Raw genomic sequence first — 21,500 nt, 5'->3', positions numbered from 1 at the left:
TGCAGGGCTGCCCAGAACAAGAAGCGGATCGGGATCGGCAGGATCATACCGAATGAAGATTTAGTAAGGAGAAGGACCCTGATTGTATTGAGAAGCTGTGACTAACTGAACTTTGTACACAATCTGAACCTGGTGCTCGATTTAGACTGGAATATAGTGAGTGTAACTGTAATTGGTAACGGTTTGGCAATTGAATGCGTAATGTTTTTTGGAAGGAGCAACAGAACGCGGACGACCTACCCCAATAGACTATTAGTTTCAGTGGCCATTAGGGCGGCTTTATCCTACTAAGCCCTGAGTAGAAGCTTGCGCTAGGCAGGGCTAGATGTGGGGGTGTCTGAGATCCAGGAATGGAGCTGGGCAACAGTTGGGGAGGGTATTGTTGGGGGAGGGGTGGGTGGGTAAGGTTGGGGGATGGGGAGCTGAGTGTGTGTGTGGTTATGGGGAGTTTAAGTCTTGTTTCGAGCCTATTTGAAGGAATCAGTTTGTGGTACTTGCGGTGCATGAAGGGGCGTAATCGACGGAGGATCGGGAGGGTGCTTACTAACGACCTATGGGGGACCTCAGGATAACAGGAACGTCAGGGGCCTTAACAGCTACCTGAAAAGAAACAAAATCATGATGTATCTGAAAAGGCAGAAAATAGACATCGCATTACTACAGGAAACGTACTTGACGCGGGAGAAGTTGGACCTAGTTAAGAGAAAGTGGAAAGGGACCGTAGTGGGCTCTCCATACTCTGTATATGCCCGGGGGGTGTTAATCTGGGTGGCACTGCATGTCCTGTTCAAATCGATACAAGAGGTGGTTGAAACTGATGGAAGGATGGCTATACTGCGGGGGCTGGTGGAGAGCAGGGAGGTATGCATAGTAAACACGTATGCCCCCAACCAAAACACAGCAGCATATTTCAGAGCCCTGTGTACCAATCGTAGTACGTGTATAGGGAGCGTGGTGATCGCGTGGTGATCTGGGGAGGGGACTTTAATTGTGTGTTGGATCCTGTGGTGGACAGGTCAGATGACAGGGTGGGTAAGCCTAGCCCAGCGGCGAGAGCGTTGCGGATGCTGCTAACTGATTTTGGTTTTACAGCTGCGTGGAGGATGAAACATCCCACTGAGAGGCAATACTCGCACTATTCAGCCCCGCACCAACTGCACACTAGGCTCGATTACGTCTTTGTCACAGCAGATGTGATGTCTGAGATTACTCAAATTGAATACAAGGCCAGGGTCCTCTCGGATCATTCGCCCCTGATCCTCGGATGGCAATATTGCCCCCCGAGGGCAAAGATCCCTAAATGGCACCTCCGAGCAGAGGCGCTCAAAGATCCAATCTTTAGAGAAGATATAAGAAAGGAGATTACTAACTTTTTTGAGGAAAATACTGGAAGTGTTGACTCTGCGGGCACATTATGGGAAGCTTTTAAGGTGGTGATGCAGGGAGCGGCCATTGCTAAGTGAAAAGGGTTACAGGGTGGGGTCTTGGCTGACCTACAGATGGCGGAAACTGAGCTAGAAACAACGTTGAAGAGCGATGACGTAGACACGGAGCTGGTACTCCAACTACAGCAACAATGTGCAGGGCATTGGGAAAGACTCTGCAATCTCAATTAAAAGAAATATGTTGAGAGGCAGCACGCGGGGCGAGACAAGACAGGCCACCTTTTGGCCTGGCTATATAAAAGTGAGACCCCTAAGCCTCCGATTAGGACTATTATTAGGGAGGACGGAGATGAGGTGGCCACACAAGAGGGGGTTAACAAAGAATGTGCGGAATACTACAGAGTGCTGTATGGAGATGATGAAATAGGCGACCAGCGCAAGATAACCGAAACGTTAGAAGACATAGGGCTGCCCAAGATAAGTGACAAAGAGAGGGAGGAGTTAGATGAGCCAATCACGTTGGAGGAATTAGAAGAGGTAGTGAAGCAGTTGCCTACCTGTAAGGCCCCAGGGGCAGATGGGTTCCCCAGCAAATTTTATAAAGTATACAAAGAGGAAATCCTCCCCCCAAAGCTGGACATGCTGAATGAAGCGTTTGAGATAGGACGGTTGCCTAAGTCACTCAGAGAGGCGATCATAATACCGCTGCCCAAGCCCAATAAACCAGAGCATAGATGTGATTCCTACAGGCCTCTGTCAATGCTAAATCAAGACAGCAAGATTCTCACGGCTATCCTGGCAAATCTATTGCGGAAAGTGATTGGTAGACTCATACATCCTGATCAAACGGGTTATGTCCCGAGCAGGAACATAACACACAACCATAGGCGATTTCATCGGGTGGTCGAATGGGGTAATAAGAACGAGGGTGAGATGGCGATAGTGTCTCTAGATGCAGTCAAGGCTTTTGATTCGGTCAAGTGGTCATGGCTATTGGCTGCTTTGGAAGGGTATGGAATGGGGCCGTGCTATATCAGGTGGGCCAAGATGTTGTATAGTGAGCCGCTTGCCAGGGTCCGAACTGGAGCGGTGATATCCGAAAGATGGCAACTTGGCAGAGGCACCAGACAAGGGTGCCCCTGGTCCCCGATGCTTTACATCTTGGCCCTGGAGCCTCTGGCAATATGCCTTAGGGCACAGTATGAGGTGATTGGCATTGAGGTGGGAGGGGAATGACACTTGATATCCTTGTACGCAGACGATTTGTTGCTGTACTTGCAATATCCAGAAGAAAATCTCTTATACATACTTGAAGTGATGGAAAGGTATGCAGAGTTGTCGGGCATCTCGGTGAACCCCCAAAAGTCTGTCATATTCCCATTAGGTAGCTATAAGGGGATCCCTGCAGAAGGACTACCGGTGCTACAGGTACCGTGGGCAACAAGCTCTTTTCGCTATTTGGGCGTAGACATATATCACACGGCGCAAGATGAACACAGACACAATACTGAAGTAGCCGTCGAGAAAATTAGAAACAGTATGCAGTTCTGGGCAAGATTGCCCTTGGCGATGATGGGGCGGGGGGCTATGCTCAAGATGGTAGTTCTGCCCAGGCTCCTGCATTACTTTAGTAATATCCCATACATAATTCCCAAGAAGTTTTTTAGTAAATTGAACAGCATGTGTAGGGATTTCTTGTGGCACGGTCCCCGAAATAAAGTGGCGTTCTGGAAACTGCAGAACTTTTATGAAAAACGAGGTATCAGACTGCCCCATTTTGAGGTTTATTATTTGGCGGGACAGTTACAATATGTGGCTAAGTGGCTTTCCGATGAAGTGACCCCTGAGCACAGGGTGCTTGGACAGGACTGTGCCCCGTTTTATTTGAAGGAAATGATCTGGCTGTCCGAAACTGAAATGAGGGGGCGTCCTGCGATGTTGAAGCTTGGATGGAAAATTTGGCGTAGGGCTTGTCGCCTAATGGAAGTCCCATACCCGTGCCTCCCGCAGATACCGTTGGTTGCTTTGACAGGAGGGGATGATCAGCTGAGGGCGATTGTTAGGACATACTGGGAATCGGTGGGGCTGGCAACGCTAGGCGATGTTTGGCAAGAGGGATCCATTTAGGAGTTTACAGACCTCAACGAAGAGGCGGGGCTACACACGGGTCAATATGTCACATACATTAGATTGGTGCGGATGATTAAGAACACTTGGCCAGAAACAGTTTTGATAGAAGAATCAGATGCAGTTTTGGAAGCAATGTATGATATGTCTGAAGGGGGTCATGAGATCTCGAGACTGTATGAGATGTTGATGGCTAAGGTGGGGAAAGATTTGACGCATCTGAGACTGGACTGGGAGATGGAAGTGGGGGCCCCGATGGAAGACGGGATGTGGGAGCGTGCCCTGGGTTACCACAAAAAAGTGTCTAGAAATGCCAGATTAAAACAAATTCAGCTGTATGTAACGCATAGGGCATACATGACCCCCTTGAGGATATCTAAGTTCCGAAACGCTGGAGTACAAGTGTGTCCTAAATGTAACCTGGAAAACGGTGACATGACACATATGTTTTGGTCGTGCCCGATTAATAGGTGCTACTGGGGTGAAGTGGCGCAGAAACTGGCCGATAAAGGGGTTACTCTAGTCACAGACACGGCTTGGGCCTGCTTACTGGGCGGGTTCCCTAGGCCACGGAAACTCAAACATATTGAGAAACTGAGAAATCTGGCGTATGTGCTTGCGAAACGTAGGATCACCATGGGGTGGAAGAAATGCCACAAACCTAAGGTGGATGTATGGTGGAAGGACTTACAGAAATGGGTGGAGGCTGAAATGGTGGCATGGCAAGATGCGAGTAGCCGGGATGATGAGGGGGAGGTGGGCACCCTATTGGCCTGGAAAACGCTAATAACAGAATTGTTTGGAGTAATATTAAATCCAACGGACTCCGAAGAGAACGAAACCCGGCCGCATGTGCCAAACATTGAAAGAGATTGACAAATAGGCTCACGGGGGGAGGGAGGGATAATGGGAGCAGTGACTACGATAACTTGATGTGTAATTGAACTATTATGATTATGCTGCTTGTTTGGTTTTCATTGTTTTGTTTGCATAAAATCAATAAAAGAAATTAAAAAAAAAAAATCTATAATACCTCTCTCTCTGTCGCTGTCTCTCTCCCACATACTCCCTCTCTCTCTACCTGTTCCTATCTACCAAAGTCTAACACACTCAGTCACACACACATCCATCTCTATCATACTCCCATTTCTCTACAACAACATTAACTCCTTCTCTAGCAAACTTCCTCTCTCTCTATCACACATCCTCTGTCTCTACCCACATGTCCATACTCTCTATTGCACTCAATATCTACCACACTCCCTCTCCTACCCTTTATTAAAAACTCTCTGGATGCATCAAATTCACTCTCTCGATACCACACTCGTATTCATTTATTTATTTGTGCAGGTGGTGCAGCGTTCTGAACCCTTGGGTATCTAGGCGCTAGTTACGTTCACCACCACACTCCCTCTCTACCACACTGCCTCACGCTAAAATCCTTGCTCACCAGCAAGCTCTCTCCAACCTTATCCCTAAAAAACACAGTAACTCAAGCCCTACCACCATTCCCACTCATTCTCTGATGTTTGAATTCAAGGACCTCACCGTCTCTGAAGTCATCACACTCCTCAACTCTATTAAACCGTCCAACTGCAAAGGTGATGCCTGCCCAGCACAAGTGATCAAGGACTGTGTGCCTTCCCTTGCCCCACTCATCACGGCCTTCATGAATTCCTCCTTCCAGTCAGGCCACGTCCCTACTGGACTTAAAGAAGCGTGGGTTTGTCCACTCCTTAAAAAACCCTCCTTAGAACCATTGGTCCCTGGGAACTACAGGCCTATCACCACTGTCCCCTTCCTACTTAAAATACTGGACAAGGCAGCCTATCTGCAAGTACAACCATTCCTAGAGGACAACCACCTCCTCGCTCTTCGGCAGTCAGGGTTTTGGCCACATCATGGCACCGAAACGGCCCTACTCGACCTGAAAAACCAGATGGATGACCTCAGAGACACCGGCAAACTTGCGCTCCTGCTCCTACTCAACTTATCAGCAGCCTTTGATCTGGTCAATCACAAGATTCTGTGTCACCACCTCACCACTGCGGCCAGCTTCTCACCAAGGGCTTGCAATTGGCTAACCTCCTTCCTAGAGGGAAGAGCTATGAAGGTTTTTTCAGAATCCTTATCTGCCACACCTAGCATCCTCAAATGCGGTGTACCCCAGGGTTCCTGCATTGCCCCAACCCTGTACAACCTCTTCACTAGACATCTCTTTAAAATCCTCGATGCCCTGGGCATCTCATACGAACTATGCTGATGACACACAGGTACTCATCCCCCTATCGGGAGACTATGCATCAGACTCTAACACCCTCAACTCAATCTATTCTACAATCCAATCCTGGATGGCAGATTATTGGTTATGCCTCAATACTGAGAAAACAGAACTTCTGCTGATTGGATCCCCCTCCTCCTTGGGAAAGTTGGACAAGCAGTACAACTGCTTCTCTGTCGACAACATTCCCATTAATGTGTCTCAGGCGATTAAGACCCTGGGCGTATACCTGGAACCAAACCTAACCATGGATAGGCAGGTCAACGCTATTGCATCTTCCGCGGCCTACCATTCTAAACTCATCCACTCAGTCTGACCTTACCTATCACAGTAAAACTATCTCACCATTGCCAGGGCAATTGTTGGCTCGAGACTGGACTACTGAATTGCCCTTCTTGTTGGAACAACAGGAAAAAACATAGCTAAACTACAGGTTGTTCAAAATAATGCCCTGAGAGCTGCCATGGGTCTCTCACGCAGAGACCACATGTCAGGATTAAGGAGGCAGGTCCACTGGCTCCCAATTAAGCAGAAAACCATCTTCAAGACCCTATCTCTTACACATAAGTACCTCCATCATCTTGCCCCCCCCCCTACCTGGCACAGAGGATTACCAAACATCTCTCGTTCAGGCCAGCCAGAAAGAATTACACAAACTTGAACACCGTCCCCAAAACTCACAAACCGCGTGCCGGTCGAAGTAGCTTCCCTACTCAGGCTGCATACAACTGGAATGCCTTACCCCCACACATCTGGATCCTCGACTCTCATACAGCCTTCCGCAAGGCGATTAAAATTAGTCTCTTTATCTGAATATGTTTGCCGTAACCGGCCTCGACTCCTGCTGCACCTGTAACTATGCAGCCCAGTCACTTGTATGTTGTATATACCTGTACCATGTTAAGAATCCTCCTTGGGCGGCATTCATGTAACCCAGAATCAAGCCTTCATAAGTTATCTTAGCGCCTCGATGCCTGCGGGCTGCAGTGCGCTTTACAAATCTAAATAAATAAATAAATAAATAAACTCCTTCTCTCTCTTTTACTCACTCCCTGTTTCTGAACCTTGCTCGATCTTTTTCCAGCACAGTCCCTCTCTCTCTACCACACTCCATCCCTATACAACACTTGTTAAGTCTCTCACCACAACAAGTTCTCTTTGTATCACACTCCCTAAATCTATGCCACACTTCCTCCTTCTTTACCAAACGCACTCTCTCTATCACAATCCTCCCTCTACTGCACCCCCTCTATCACACTCCCTCGCAACCAAATTCCCCTTTCATCTACCACACTTCCCACACTTCCCCCACCTCCCACCCTCTACCATGCCCCCTCTTGTACTGCACTTTTCCTCTCTAACTCATTCCGTCCTCTCGACCCCATTCCCGCTCACCTACCACATTCTTTCTTTTGTACCAATCTCAATCTCTGTCAAGCACATGCTATGTTCTTCTCCCTCCACTACAGTCCCTCCCTATCACTTCACAGCACTCCAAACCCCACTCTCTCTGTTCAGCACCCCATCTCAGCACACTCCCCATCTCTTTCAACCACTCTCTCTAATACATTCCTTCTCTATCTCTGCCACGTTACACTCTCTCTCTTTCACAATCCCTCTTTCTACCAGACACTCCTTCTATACCACACTCCCTCTTTATGCAACCATTATTCACTACTAAACTCCATTCCTCTGTACCACACTCTCCCTCTTTCACTCCCATGCTCCCTCTCTGCTGTATCGCACACCCACTCCCTTTACCACAATCCCTCTCTCTTTCTCTCTATCACAGTCTCTCCCTTCACCACACTCCCTCTACACAACACTCCATCTCCACCCCTCGACCACACCCTCTCTCTCTTTCTCTCTCCACAGCGTACCCTCCCCTTCTCTCTCCACCATGTTCCATCCCCTTGTCTCTTCATCACATTCCCTTTCTCTTCTGCACTCCACCTGCCTGAAGTGTCCCTCTCTCAACCTCATTCTCTGCCTCCCTTGCTCTCTTCTACAATCCCATTCTCGCTGCCACACTGCCTCCTTCTAGCTAGTGAACACCCCCTCTCCTTCTACCACACTCCCTCTACTGCACCCTCTTAACATCTCATTTACTTGAATAAGCAGGGTGCCACACATCTGAGGCAAGAATAAACCCTCTGAAAAATCCACATGCATACACCCTCCCCCAGAACACCCAGGTCCCTCTCACAAACCATCTATCAACCATCTGCTCCCGGCCAGGCTTGTAATTTTGAACACATCTCGGTCCTCAGACCCTGGCTCTTTCTCTCTTGCACACGTTGTGAGGAATTCGACCATCCGCATGGGGAGAGTGCACTCGCCTGAGATTTTTTGATTTTTTAAAAACGAATAATGGGAGACCAACCTCCAAGGACTGTCAAAGGACTTTCCACACACAGTCCATCTGCTTCCTGCACAAAACGCATAGTAACGTGTACTCCAGGAAGACACAGCCTACAGGTGTCGGCTACCCCTGTCAAATTCAGCTAGAATGTGACAGCCCCGGGTACATCAAAGCATCTCAAGGAGGGGGAAGGAACACCTTCCTCCAGCATGTGCAGACTAATTTAAATATCAAAGGCCCAATGGATCTGCTTCCTTCGTCCTCCGGCTGGTGACAGTGCGTACTAATGAAAAATAATTGAAGCAAGCCTGAAGGGGGTTGGTTGCCTCAATAGATGACAGGAAAGGCAGGGCTAACACCCCTATGGTATGCAATGTGTCAACTTGAAGCTAGTTTCCACTCCTATGTATGAAATGAAGTGAAATGTATGTCTGGATCCACTATTTACCGTAGGCAAACCCCTGCAGAGCTGACCCCTTTCAGAGGGGAGAGGTTTGTGGTTTTGGGGAGACAGGAAGTCTGCCCCAGATCAAATTTCAAGGGAACTGTGCACTTTAATCAAGAGTCACAGAGGACCCATGTTTACCAGAGAGACACTTTGATCTACAACTGACAGGGAGATGGGTGGGACTTAGGTATATGTTTGTATATCCTTGTTTGTCCTCTTGCAGAGCACTCTGCTCCTGACTTCATGCATAACAGAAGATTATTGGTGGGGACCCAGGATTGGGTCATTAAGGTGGGTTTAGCCTTCACCAATCACTGGGCCCATTTGTCTTTAAAGGAGGGATGTACACCTAACTCAGGAGATCATCTGAAGACTTTGAGAGGAGTAAGAAGAAGGACTCATTTGGACCCGTACTGAAGGTACAGTTTACCTTACATCATCCGCCAGTGAAGAAGGGCATGAATTCCAAGAGGGAAGCAAGATCCCTCCCCTAAACATCTCCCAGGGAAAAGAGGGAGGTACCGGACTAAGAGTAACCATCCAGCAGCTCCAGAACCGGTACACAGCCAACACACAGCGTGCCCTGCTAGGTTCTGCCAGCAACCTTTCTAGGTGGGAAGTGCCAGAGAGCTTCTGAACTAAGACAAGGCTGATGCCTGCAAACGCTCTCCTGAGCTTTGGACCATCCACCTTGAAAGGACACAAGCCCTGCAAAGAAGCTAGGAGATATGCCACACAAGCATCATCCATTGTCCATCTTTTGAGGACATTTTCGAGATAGTTGAGTCTTCGAACCGCATCCGGCTTCATTGCTGACTGTTGTCACGCCGCAGTCACCAGAGCCATCCAAGACGGTTTGACCAGCATTCCAGATCAGCCAACCAGCACAGAGACAATGATTCTTGGCTATGAGCCGCCACGCATGGGCGTAATTATAGGGGGGACAGAGGGTTTTGTCCCCCCCAACTTCTGTGGCATGCCTTTTTGTCCGCCCCATCTTTTGGAGGGAGGACAGGGAGGCCACAATCATCAATTATGTAATTCGACAGCACAAGCCCAGCTGGGGTACCCAGCAAAGCTTGCGCTGTCTCATTACATAATGCTGAGATGCCTGGCAGCCTCGCTGCAACACATCCAGGGCCGGGAAGCCCTGCGTGGCTCAGTCCCTCACCCTGGCTGGCCTGACTTAAAGTCAGCAGCCAGGGTGCTGAACTGGGTGTTGCAGGAGTGTGAGGGGGGGTGGCCGTAGGGAGGGGAGGTGAGTAACGAAATGCAATGTGTGGAATACCACATGGTCTCATTGGCGCCCACCCCTGCCAATTCTACTTTTTTGGTAACATTAGTTTAAGATGGCATTTTAACACACAACAACAAAACTAAAACTACAGGATCATTCCAGATGCAGGAAACCCCTCATTTAGAGCTCTGTCCAAGCCCCCTGGGGCAAAATACATACAAACTTCCTAATTATTATATGGATTGCACCAACAGAAAAGGACATTGCAAGGCACATCATCACTCTGATACATGGAGGCACCATAAAAGTGACTTTAGAATAAGTTGCCATTAATAAGCACAGTGACAAATAACTTTGCACTATTGTTATATGTGGAGAATCTCTATAATCATTAGGCTGTGAGATTATGATACCATGATACATTAACATAAGCTTTGATGTGAACCAGAGTCACTTGCAGAGCTTCAGATAAGGCACAATGTGATTAAATGACTTGCTCAGGATCACATATTTGGTTAAATGGTGAAACTGGGATGTGGACAATTTAAGCGACAACGCACATCTTTCCAGGTTTAGTTGATATAGATATTTATTAAGGTTTTGCTTTACATTTCATGTGCTTTAAATATTTATAGCAATGCCTTGGAAGCAAACCACATTGCATAATAAACTAGCCTTTCATAGTAAACTCAATATGTTGAGCAATGGGAGTATGGCTTTAGTTTTTTTCTCCCCGTTCTGCATGCAAAGTCAAAATAGCATCATGTAGATTAAAGTGAGCAAAACAGATTCCCCTTGGGTTTTAAAACCATAGACATTATTTAATAAAGCATGCAACATTATGCACAGTTCTCACTTCTGATCACTCCCTCCCATTCCCATTTATAAAGGGAAAAAAGTCCCTGCTAATAGTACCCCCCTCCCTCCCATCAGTGCCTAATGGCTCACATTGTAATGCTCTGTTGATACAGAGCAACGCGAGGACCCTCTGCTGCCCAGGGTTCCTTGGGACATTGTCCTGGCAGCGGCAAACCTCTACCATTCGGAACGGGTAAGGTGTCTTGCTGCCAGGACAATGGGTGTGCTGTGCAGGAATTGCTCAGCACACATTGTCCTGCCAGCGGGACACCTTTGCTGTTGGGCACCCTCTTTGAGCCTCCTGCCTCTCCCGTTCAGTAGTCAACTGCTTGGAGCCATTTGAACACAGGAAAACATACCTTAATTTTAATCAGTCAGAATCTTGTAGAAAGAAATCTATCAGCATGTACACATATAAGGTGCTGTGCAGAACCCAAGTTTGGAGATATATGGCATTTACAAATTGATACCAAGTATACTTGGTCATCCAGTGCACTGCATTAATGGATGGCTTCTGCCTTTGAATGAAAGGGAAAATCAAGGGAATTGTTGACATTCCAGTGAATCTGTTCCTTTCGGCCATGGCTTTATAGTTCAGCTAGGTCAAGTCAATTTAGCCCAAAATTTCAGGGGTCAGGGGTGATAAAGTCTGGTCTGCTCAATGGACCTTGCGCCACTGTTTCCATGTGTTATGGTATATGTACATATAAATGTTGTGTGCACACAATGTATGTCAATGGAGGTGCTTGGTGCATTTGTGTGAGTGAGAGTGTATGCAAGCATATGTGTGTTGATTTTTGTGTCTGAATGAATGATAAATAATGCATTGGGCCTCATTACGAGTGCGGTGGTAAGGGGTTAACGGCACAGGTAAGGACGCCGGTGCCATTAACCCCTTACTGCCGCATTCCGAGGTGGTAAAACGACCCGCCCTTAGCGGGAGCCGCTAAAGGACCAGGGAGCTAATAACAGGCCCATTATTAGCTCCCTCCCCATTCCCATTGAGCCCTGTAGGGGCTCAAATGGGAATGGGTATGGGTAAATTGAATGAGGAATTACTGTGTCCTCCAAGGTTGGAATGGCCCGGTAATACCTCATTCAAGGTACCCGAACCCGAGTTTGGAGGCAGCCATGCCGCAAATAGCGGCATGGCTGCCTCCAAACTCGGAATGAGGCCCATTGTTTGTATGTTCTATTAGGATTTTAAGTTTGAGAATGTTATGTTGTGTCACTGGGTGCATGGCAGGCTGGCTGAAGATGTGTGGGGGCCCAATTAAATTTTAAAGATACGCCACCAGTTTTATTATTAAAGTTATAACAGAGCATTGGCAATGGACTCTTGTGGTGTTGTAGTCTAGTGTTATCCCTCAGTGATTTAGATTGTTTGACTGAGGTACAAAATCACAGCGGAATTGACCGTAATCATTTTAGCTGCGAATACGTTTTTACCTCGATACAAAAAAAACAAACCCATGTCCCCCCAAACCACCTGTACACCCATAAACCTCCCCTACTTACCTTTTCTCCATCCGCCGTCTCCCCTGTACCCTGCAGCATCAGATACATCCATCTAACATAGGTTGGATCTGACTCTGCAGGGTTCCTTTTTCTTCTTTTTTTTTAATGGGTCCCCTGCCACCAATGCTGAGGAAGCAGGGGACATCCCCGCAACCGCCAAAGCCAAAAATACCAAACATGGGGAGTGGGGGACATCCCCGCAACCCCAGCTCTTCATGTTCGGTATCTTTGGCTTCCAACTAATGGTGGTGACCGAATTCAGTTAAATCTACCATTTGACCACATTTATTCAAACAATGTGGCCCAAACAATCCCTAAGAGCCACCATCCACCCTCCCACCACCCCACCTCAGTCCCCCCCAACATTTTCAGCAAAGTTACTCAACTGCCGCCATGCCAGACAGCATGGTACCGGCAGCTGTCTCCTGCCACTTACTGTGTCTCAAGGTCTGCGAAGCACCCTGGAACTGCCTCGATGCTGTCGAGCACCAAGAACTTCTTCAGCACCAGGTACATTGGGGTTCTGCGCCTCTGGTCCTTCTGCGAAGGTCCCTAGAGACAGTTACAACCCTTTGCCCCCTTGGTGCTGGATCCAAGTAACCATGAACAGTAAGACTGATTACTTTACCAACTACCCTGCTGAGTGCAACCCTTTCCTTCGTGAAACTGTCTGTCCTCTGTGTTCCTTTACAGTGTGGGTTGTATTTTGTAGAGTGCTAGACTCGTCTGTTCTTGTAAAATTTAAGTAGATATTTGTATACAACCTTGACTGGACAGTCCCTTTTATCATTGGGTTATAATTGTATTTTTGCTGTTCCGTCCACATTAACAAAATTGGTCAAGGAGGTCTTATAATTCAGTAGTATTCCAATCTGTTCGGATTCCTTCTGGAGTACAAGAGGTGTCGGGTTGATTGATGGTTTAGACACCAATAATAATCCCTGTACCACTGGTGCCCCGGAAGTTGATTCGTCACATAGACAGTGTATGTTTGTTTTTTTAATCCACCTTGGATAGTTCCCAATGTTTATATGTGAAGACAACAACAGTGTAGTATGCACAAATGTTGTATTGAACATAGTGAATATTTTACGTGGACAGGAGACCGCACATTAAACCTTTCTCATTATATCTATTAAGTAAGTGTCCAAATCTAATATAAAACCCACACACTTTACCTAACCATATTGACAGCTTTTTTAGCACCATCATAACCCTACTGTGTCTTACCTCATCCATACACTCAACCCATTCCTTTCTACCCCAATCCAGCCTACCCCCACCCTCTTGACCCCTGCCCACCCACCTTATTGCTACTAAATGTACTCATGCTTCTGCACCCTACTCCCATCACCTCTTACAAACTATGCATCTCAAAATTTAACTTACATGGACTACTGAATACACACATATATACATATGTAAATAATAAGCTTTTTAAAAACATAAATACATAACCACAGCTACCACAGAATCCAATGAGATGGCAAGCTTTAAAGAGCAGTTAACCCCAGCAACCACTGGAGGTCGTATGCACAGCTAAGAGATCGCCAATTGTTATCTGGCACACCAAATCAAAGCTATTCATAGGCCACATCGGGGCTTTTGATAGCCACGGCTATAAAAGATCACAACGTTCTAGGTGATCTATTGTATGCAGTTTCTGTGATGTCATCATTGTGGTCATAGACTGCACAACAGCGGGAGTGAAGTTAGGGAGGCTTTAGCTGAATTTTTGCGGTTTTGTTTTGTTAAGTTATCATCTTTATTTCTCTACAACTAAAGTTTTATCCTTGGAGATATATATATATATATATATATATATATATATATATATATATATATATATATATATATATATATATATATTACATGGACGCGGTAGCGTCCATGTAGTTATGGTTAAGTTGGTGTTTCCATAGGAAGAGCACTTTTTGCTTTTTGGGTGGCTTATAACTTCGCTCCCTCTGAACGAATACTCACCAAACTATGCAAAATACATATATGGCCCACTCTGAATTTATTTGCAAAGTTTGGTGAGGATTCGTCCAGGGGGGGAAAAGTTATAGGGGGGTCCCAAAACTTTTTTTTTTCCTATAGACATAATGGGAAAAAACTTTGCGCATGGCCACAGGCCAAACCGCTGGACGGATTTACACCAAATTTGCGGCAGGAGCGGGGGCTTGATCCCAAAAGCGTGCTTTTGCAAATTTGGTGTAAATCCGTCCAGTAGTTTTTTATAAAATGACCAAAACGTAAGGCAAAAAAATTAGTGATATCTGTGTTCGCTTCGTGGACGGACCTCCCTGTTCGCTCTGCGAACAGCACCCCGATTGGCCCATGGCCTTGTGTGATGTCCGCAGACATGCGACATGTTCACTGATTGGACGGCGAGGGGCGTGGAGCCGTCAGATTTTCTGTGGCGCCCGCCATCTTGTATTCGCCGTCAACTGCGTACAGCGCAGTGAAACGTGGATAAAAAATTGTATTTAGTGCCGTGTGTTGGTGTGTAAGAGTGTTTGGGGATTGTGGGGGAGTATGAGATAGGTTCAATGTTTTGTTTTTTTATGTGCTAGACGTTTTTGTTGCATTCGATTTGTCGGCGGAGAACACGGCTGTTCTGACATTTTGTAAATAAACTAAATGGTGGGGTGTTTAGATGACGGAGTATGTGTCATTTTTGTTCGCAATAAAGGTAAAAATGAGCTATGAACACTCGCGGTGTACTTAATTGTTCGTAAATACACAAACTGGGGGTGTCCTCAGGACGCTGTCCGTATTGTAATCTGTCTAGTTGAATGTGTTCTAAGAACACTCGCGGTGTCCCGAAATGGTTGCAATTACACAAAATGGGGGTGTTCTGAGAACGTTGTTTGTATTGTTCATTGTCAGGGTGAAAGTGTTTTAAGACCACTCCTTTTGTCCGCTAATAGTACAATTTCCTATGGGCGTCAACTGACTTTTTGTCCACTAAAGAAAGGATAAATCCGGCTGGTGTGCGCCGACATTATGTGATAATCCTATGACTGGCGCTATTGACCTGGCTGACTTGCTTTTGCGACACTAAATCATATCTCCCGCCCCTAAGTCTGATATTATCAAGGCATTCATATTCCGTGACGTTACAGGGTGCGTCATCAAACGCACCAAGTCTTCTCCAGTCCTAAGTGACTTTACACAGAACCCGGAAGACAACACATATTATGTCACAACACAGCGCGCCACAATTCGGAATATGAAACAGTGATTTAAAAGCAAACAGCAAGATTGTAAATTTTGTAAAGTACATTTATTTGACATCAAATGTTTAGAGAATATTCAGCAATTTGCATTTGTCTTTGTTGTCGATCCGCAAAAGTTCATTTTGAGGCACGCGATGTTCCTTTGCGGTACAGAGGGTGTTAGATCAGCTTACAACTCAGTGCGCCACAATTCGGAATATGAAACTGTGGTTTAAAAGTAAACAGCAGGATTGTACATTTGGTAAAGTACATTTATTTCACATGAAATGTTTAGTGAATATTCAGCGATTTGCTATTGTCTCTGCTGTCGATCAGCAAAAGTTTATTTTGAGCAACGCGTTGTTCCTTTGCGGTAGATAGGCTGTTGGTTTATGATAAAAGCAGTAAATGGTCACTCTGATAATCGGAAGGTTGCTCCAACAACGAGCCATTAGACCACCCTATTGGTTGGTATGTTGTTTGTAGCCGCTAGTACTGCATAAGGGCATATTGGTCCTTGGCGATTGTCCCATAAAATGGTGAGGGTCATGAAGTTGCATATTTGGACCTGCACCTGGCAGTTGAAGACCCCATCCTCTGGAGTCTGTAAATCGTGACATAGGCAAAATGGGGCCACATACCTGTTTTAAAAAACATAAATTAGTCTCACCAGCCGATCTTCATTAAAAATCATCATTTTATTTATTAGGGCGTGAAACTATTTGCTATCGAAGACAGTGCAATGGAGTATGTTAATAATAAAATAATAATATTTTCCCATTCATATAGCACTAAAAACCGTGAGGTATCTAAGCGGTGCTTATTATTAACCACGGTGTGTGGTGCTCATTTATCGACCACGGAAGGATGAAAGGCTGAGTTTGGCGTTGCCGGGATATGAACTTGCGTTAGCAAGCTGTGCACGGATGTCAAAGCAAGCGTTGTACTCTCTGTGCCACTTGACAGGCTACAGTGAAGTGGCACAGCAAGTAGAGCGCTTGACCGCCTATAGACCGGTTAAATTATTTCTATTAACCCACCCTGTGTCGTCTGCCTTTTTCAGAGCCCTTTAAACGACAGGGGATCAATTCGGTGGTGATAGTGCGCGGTAGAAAACATTATGCCACTTTCAACGAACAAGTTCAACTTGAGCGGTCTTTAATGCTATGCTATTGTAATTATATTTGGTATAAAATAATCTAAAGGGTTACTTACAGTACAATTGCAATTTCCATTGTCTACGAGTAGTGCAGTCCCAAAATACGACTCCACGTGTGCGAACAATCTTTCGCATGCTGATATAATATATAAAAGTGGTTTCGTTTCAGAAATTTCATCCTTATCTTCTCTTAGGTTTTAGCAACACTCCTTCAAGAGAAGTCTTTCATCACAATCTCTGTCTGTCAAGGTCAAAACACAATACAACCTTATAGTCCACTTCGTGAGCCTCTCCGGGGCCCGAGAAAAAAATGGAAGCAGCTGACCTTCACTGTGAACGAGCATAAATTCTTACTTTGCAACATTCTGTGTAAAGTCATCTGTGAGAAGTTGGTTTTTGCACGCCATGTTTGTATATTGTTTGCGTGATATTAAAAAAAGTTTGTTTAAGGGACGTTATGGTTCTAAGTACAGCCGAAAGACCCCTGAAAATCGCAAGTTATGGTAAGCTATGAAAAATAACTTGCGCCACCACCGTGCACTGCTAAGACTAACACCCAGGACATCAAAGATGACATTGCAAATGTCATTGATGAAATCACTGATGACATCACATGTGTATGTACTTTTCATGGAATTTGTGTACTAGGGATTTTTATTATAATGTTGCGAAAAAGGTGTCAAGGATATTGCAATAAATATCATACCGTTATTAGTGCTTTGAACGATGCATTGATATAAATAGCATTGTATTATGGGATTCTATCTAGTATACTGAGCTACTAATGGAGAGACATAGCATTGTGTGCAGAGTACAAGATGAAAGTATAATATTTGTAATGTTAATATGTTGAATAATGAAATGATAATTGTCCTGAAATGTTCGAAAATTCACAAAATGGGGGTGTTCTGAGGACGTTATTCGTATTGTGTGATTGCTTAGCTGTATGCAATGAGGGAATGGCACAGAGAGTAAAGTGGACGCCGTCCGCGGACACCGCGGCTGTTCGTGGACAGGGCGTGCTACATCCGGGTTTTTCCAGGAAATCCAACATGGAAAGAAGACTGTAGGGATCAGCCAATCAGATGTCGAGGTTGTGGATTTGTGTTGAAAGAGACTGTGTGTAGTGAAGATGGCAGAAGTGGAGAAAGTCAGGGTGTTGGTGCTCGGAGATATGTTTGTGCATGGTTTACAACAGTATGCTCAATGCAGGCATGTTGCAAAGAACTTTGATGTGAAAGGAGTGGAGGTGGTGTGGAGCACTGTGCCTGATTGTAATGTACAGGGAATTGTACAAGTTTGTGAGGATATGGCCACGATGAACAGTCCGCATGTGGTAGTTTTGCACTATGGTGCTTTCCATTTGGGCAACGTCAGTGCCCCTACTTTGTTGGCTGATTTGGAACGCTTGGTTCAAGCCGTAATGAAGTGTTAGGCGATCCTCTGCACACCAATCCACTACACACCAGTCCACTACACACAGAACACTGCTCACATTTCCACAACATCTCCTCCCACGGTTCGAGGCTCAAGTGATTCGGTGAACCCAAAGGACCGAAAACTCCGTACCAGCTATGGTGTACGGGCTCGATTGCAACCCTTTCTGCATTGGCAATTGCCTTGGAGAACATACAGCAGAAGGGGTGGTGTTACGTCTCCACGTCGATCACGTGATCCAGAGTGGCGTTCCTCACGTGACCTTGGTGGACGTCACATGACCCAGAGACGTCACATGACCCAGAGACGCACAGTATAAAGGTCTGAGAGCCAGAACACTCATTGCTTCTCAGCTGTCTTCAGACTCTGTTTGGTGTTACGTATTGCTCCACTGTTACCTTTTGATCACGGAACTCTACCTCGGACTCCTTCGGATACCCCTTTGTACCTTTGCTTGGAACTGTTTACCTGTTGCCGGATTTTGGACTACATCCTGACCTGTCTTTGGATCATCCCTTGGTACCTCACTGAACTCCTACGCAATTTCCCTTCTGGGAATTCAAGTCACGCCTTCACTCCTACAGGTGGCTGATCCTACATCCACGCTAACCTACGGTTCTACTATTCAGGGACCGCCGCATCATCTGAGTCTCGAACCTCTACTAGGTTTCCTGGGTTTTCCTAACACCCGATAGGTAAGACCTTTTAGATCCTTTGGTTTACTTAATATGTATTGTGATTGCCTGGTACTTAACCTCGTTCCTCTTTGACAGCAGCATCGGTGTTCCAGAGGTTCCGTGGATCTGGGAAGTCATCTCCCACCTGTGGCCTCAAAGGTCACACAGCGGGTTTCTTTTAGTTCCCCTGTGCGTCACTTGGGGACGGAGGTCTCATCGGTCTACACGACACTCAAGTCAGAACAGACTGAGAAGCCGTATAGTCGTGTTAGACAATGCAGGGATCCACGGAAGAACCCATAGCTGCGTTAGTCCAGGCGATTACAGTATTAAGGGCAGATATGGCCGCCGCTAATACGGTGATACGCTAATACGGTGATCCACCGCTAATACGGTGATCCAAGGTTAGACTCCATACAGAGTGTTCAGCATTCCCTTCCTGCAGACCCTGAGTTCGGAGATGCTAGCTCCTTAACCACACCTCCTCCCTTGGCTTATACTACAGTCCCAACTCCGGTGATCCTCCCAACCCCTTCCCCCCTGGCCGCTCCTGAACGTTATCAAGGTGACCCCAAGAAATTCAGGACCTTCATTAATCAGTGCAAGTTATATTTCTTGTGCAGACCTTTGGCCTTTCCTACTTCCACTGCTAAAGCCGCCTTTGCCCTTTCCCATTTAGCCGGGACAGCTGCCGCTTGGGCTAATCCTCTGTTGGAGAATAATAACCCAGTCCTTTATGACTTTGATCTGTTGGTTCTAGAAATGTCTCGAGTATTTGATACCCGACACAAGGCACAGTCTAGGGATTTGGAGTTGTTAGAACTAACTCAGGGTAGAAGGACTTTGATAGAATACATCACCCGGTTCAATCAATTAGTTGCTGAAACATCATGGCCAGAAAGCAAGCGGGCAGTTGTCTTTTATAGAGGGTTGAGTAACATAATGAAAGATGCTTTAGCAGTGATCCCTTCTATGCCCACTCAGTATCAGGAACTAGTTGATCTTGCCCTGCAAGTAGATGCACGGCGATCGGAGCGTAGAGTCGAGTTGGGGGTTTCTTCCCATCCTACACTTGCCAGTACTCCTGCTTCCAGTACGGAAGAACCTATGCAAGTGGGAGGTTTACGTAGCCCTATTACAACATCGAGAGGGAACGTAGAAGGGTGGATAATGCATGCTTTTATTGTGGCACCACGGGACATTATGTGAAAGAGTGTCCTCGACGTCCCAAGAAGAGCCAGGTTTTTCGGACAGCTCGACCTTAGATCCGGAGAGCAGGTCGAGTGTTCAGTCTCCATCTCCGGGTACCCCTCTTGCCTTTGCTCGTGTTCAACCCGTCTCTGTAAACGCTACTCTGTGTCCCTCTACAGGCCTTCTTCATGCAGTCACAATCATCATTGATTCAGGTGCTACTGGAAATTACATAGACATTGCTTTAGCCCATTCCCTCAATCTACCTTTAGTGGTGAAATCCCGACCTGAACCTGTTCAAGCCGTAGATGGCTCTGCGTTAGTTTCTGGTCCTGTTAGACACCAAACTGCACCTCTCTTGTTGACCATACAAGATATTCACACAGAGACCTTAAGTTTTGACTTAATCACCACACCTCAATTCGGTATCATATTACGGATACCATGGTTACGTGAACACAATCCGCTGATTAATTTGCAATCAGGCACTGTGCTCTTCGAATCCGAGATCTGTCAGAATTATTGTTTCCCGACCCATCAAACAACTGATACCCCTTCTCGGGCCTTGGGAACCTTAGCTCAACTCACGCTGAGTGTTGATGGATCTGAGCTTGTGAATCCTCATACCGTTGGGGGGTTGGTGTCTGGGATTCCATCTGAGTACAAAGCATTCGAATCAGTTTTTGATCGTGGCTCTTCCGAGGTACTTCCTCCACATAGACCATACGACTGCCCAATCGAATTAATCTCTGATTCCACTCTTCCTTCGGGCAGGATTTATTCTTTATCTCCTTCGGAGGAACAAGCATTGAAAGAGTATGTACAGAACGCCCTTCGTTTAGGACATATCCGCCCCTCTACTTCACCAGCTGCAAGCCCTATATTTTTTGTACCTAAGAAAGAGGGGGATTTACGTCCTTGTGTGGATTATCGGCGTCTTAACGCCATCACAAAAACGGATAGATATCCAATTCCGTTAATCACACCCCTTCTGGACCACTTATCACATGCTTCTGTTTTCACCAAGCTTGATCTGCGCGGCGCATACAATCTAGTGCGCGTTCGCGAGGGTGATGAGTGGAATACTGCTTTCTGTACTCGTTACGGCTTGTATGAATACCTAGTCATGCCCTTTGGTCTGTGTAATGCCCCGGCCACATTCCAACGCTTTATGAATGACATATTCAGGGATATTCTGGATGTATACATGGTTGTGTACTTGGACGACATCTTGATCTTTTCCCGTAATCTTGATGACCATGTAAAACATGTCCGAGAAGTACTATCCCGTCTCAGAGAACATTCCTTATTTGCTAAACCTGAGAAATGTCAGTTTCATAAAACGTCTGTTGAGTTTCTGGGATTTCACATTACTCCGGGAGCATTATCCATGAACGATTCCAAGGTCAAAGCAGTCTTAGAGTGGCCAGTACCTCAAACACTCAAGTCCTTGCAGGCCTTTTTGGGCTTCGCCAACTTTTATAGGCGTTTCATTTCCTCCTTTTCCACAATCGTTGCCCCGCTCACGGCCCTGACCAGCCCTCAGGTACCCTATCGTTGGCAAAGGGAACATCAGGAGTTCTTTGAGGCTTTGAAAAC

Source organism: Ambystoma mexicanum, chromosome 5q (assembly GCF_040938575.1).
Source record: "Ambystoma mexicanum isolate Mex_15411 chromosome 5q, UKY_AmexF1_1, whole genome shotgun sequence".
In the NCBI taxonomy this organism is placed as follows: Eukaryota; Metazoa; Chordata; class Amphibia; order Caudata; family Ambystomatidae; genus Ambystoma; species Ambystoma mexicanum.
This window is presented reverse-complemented; position numbering follows the sequence as displayed.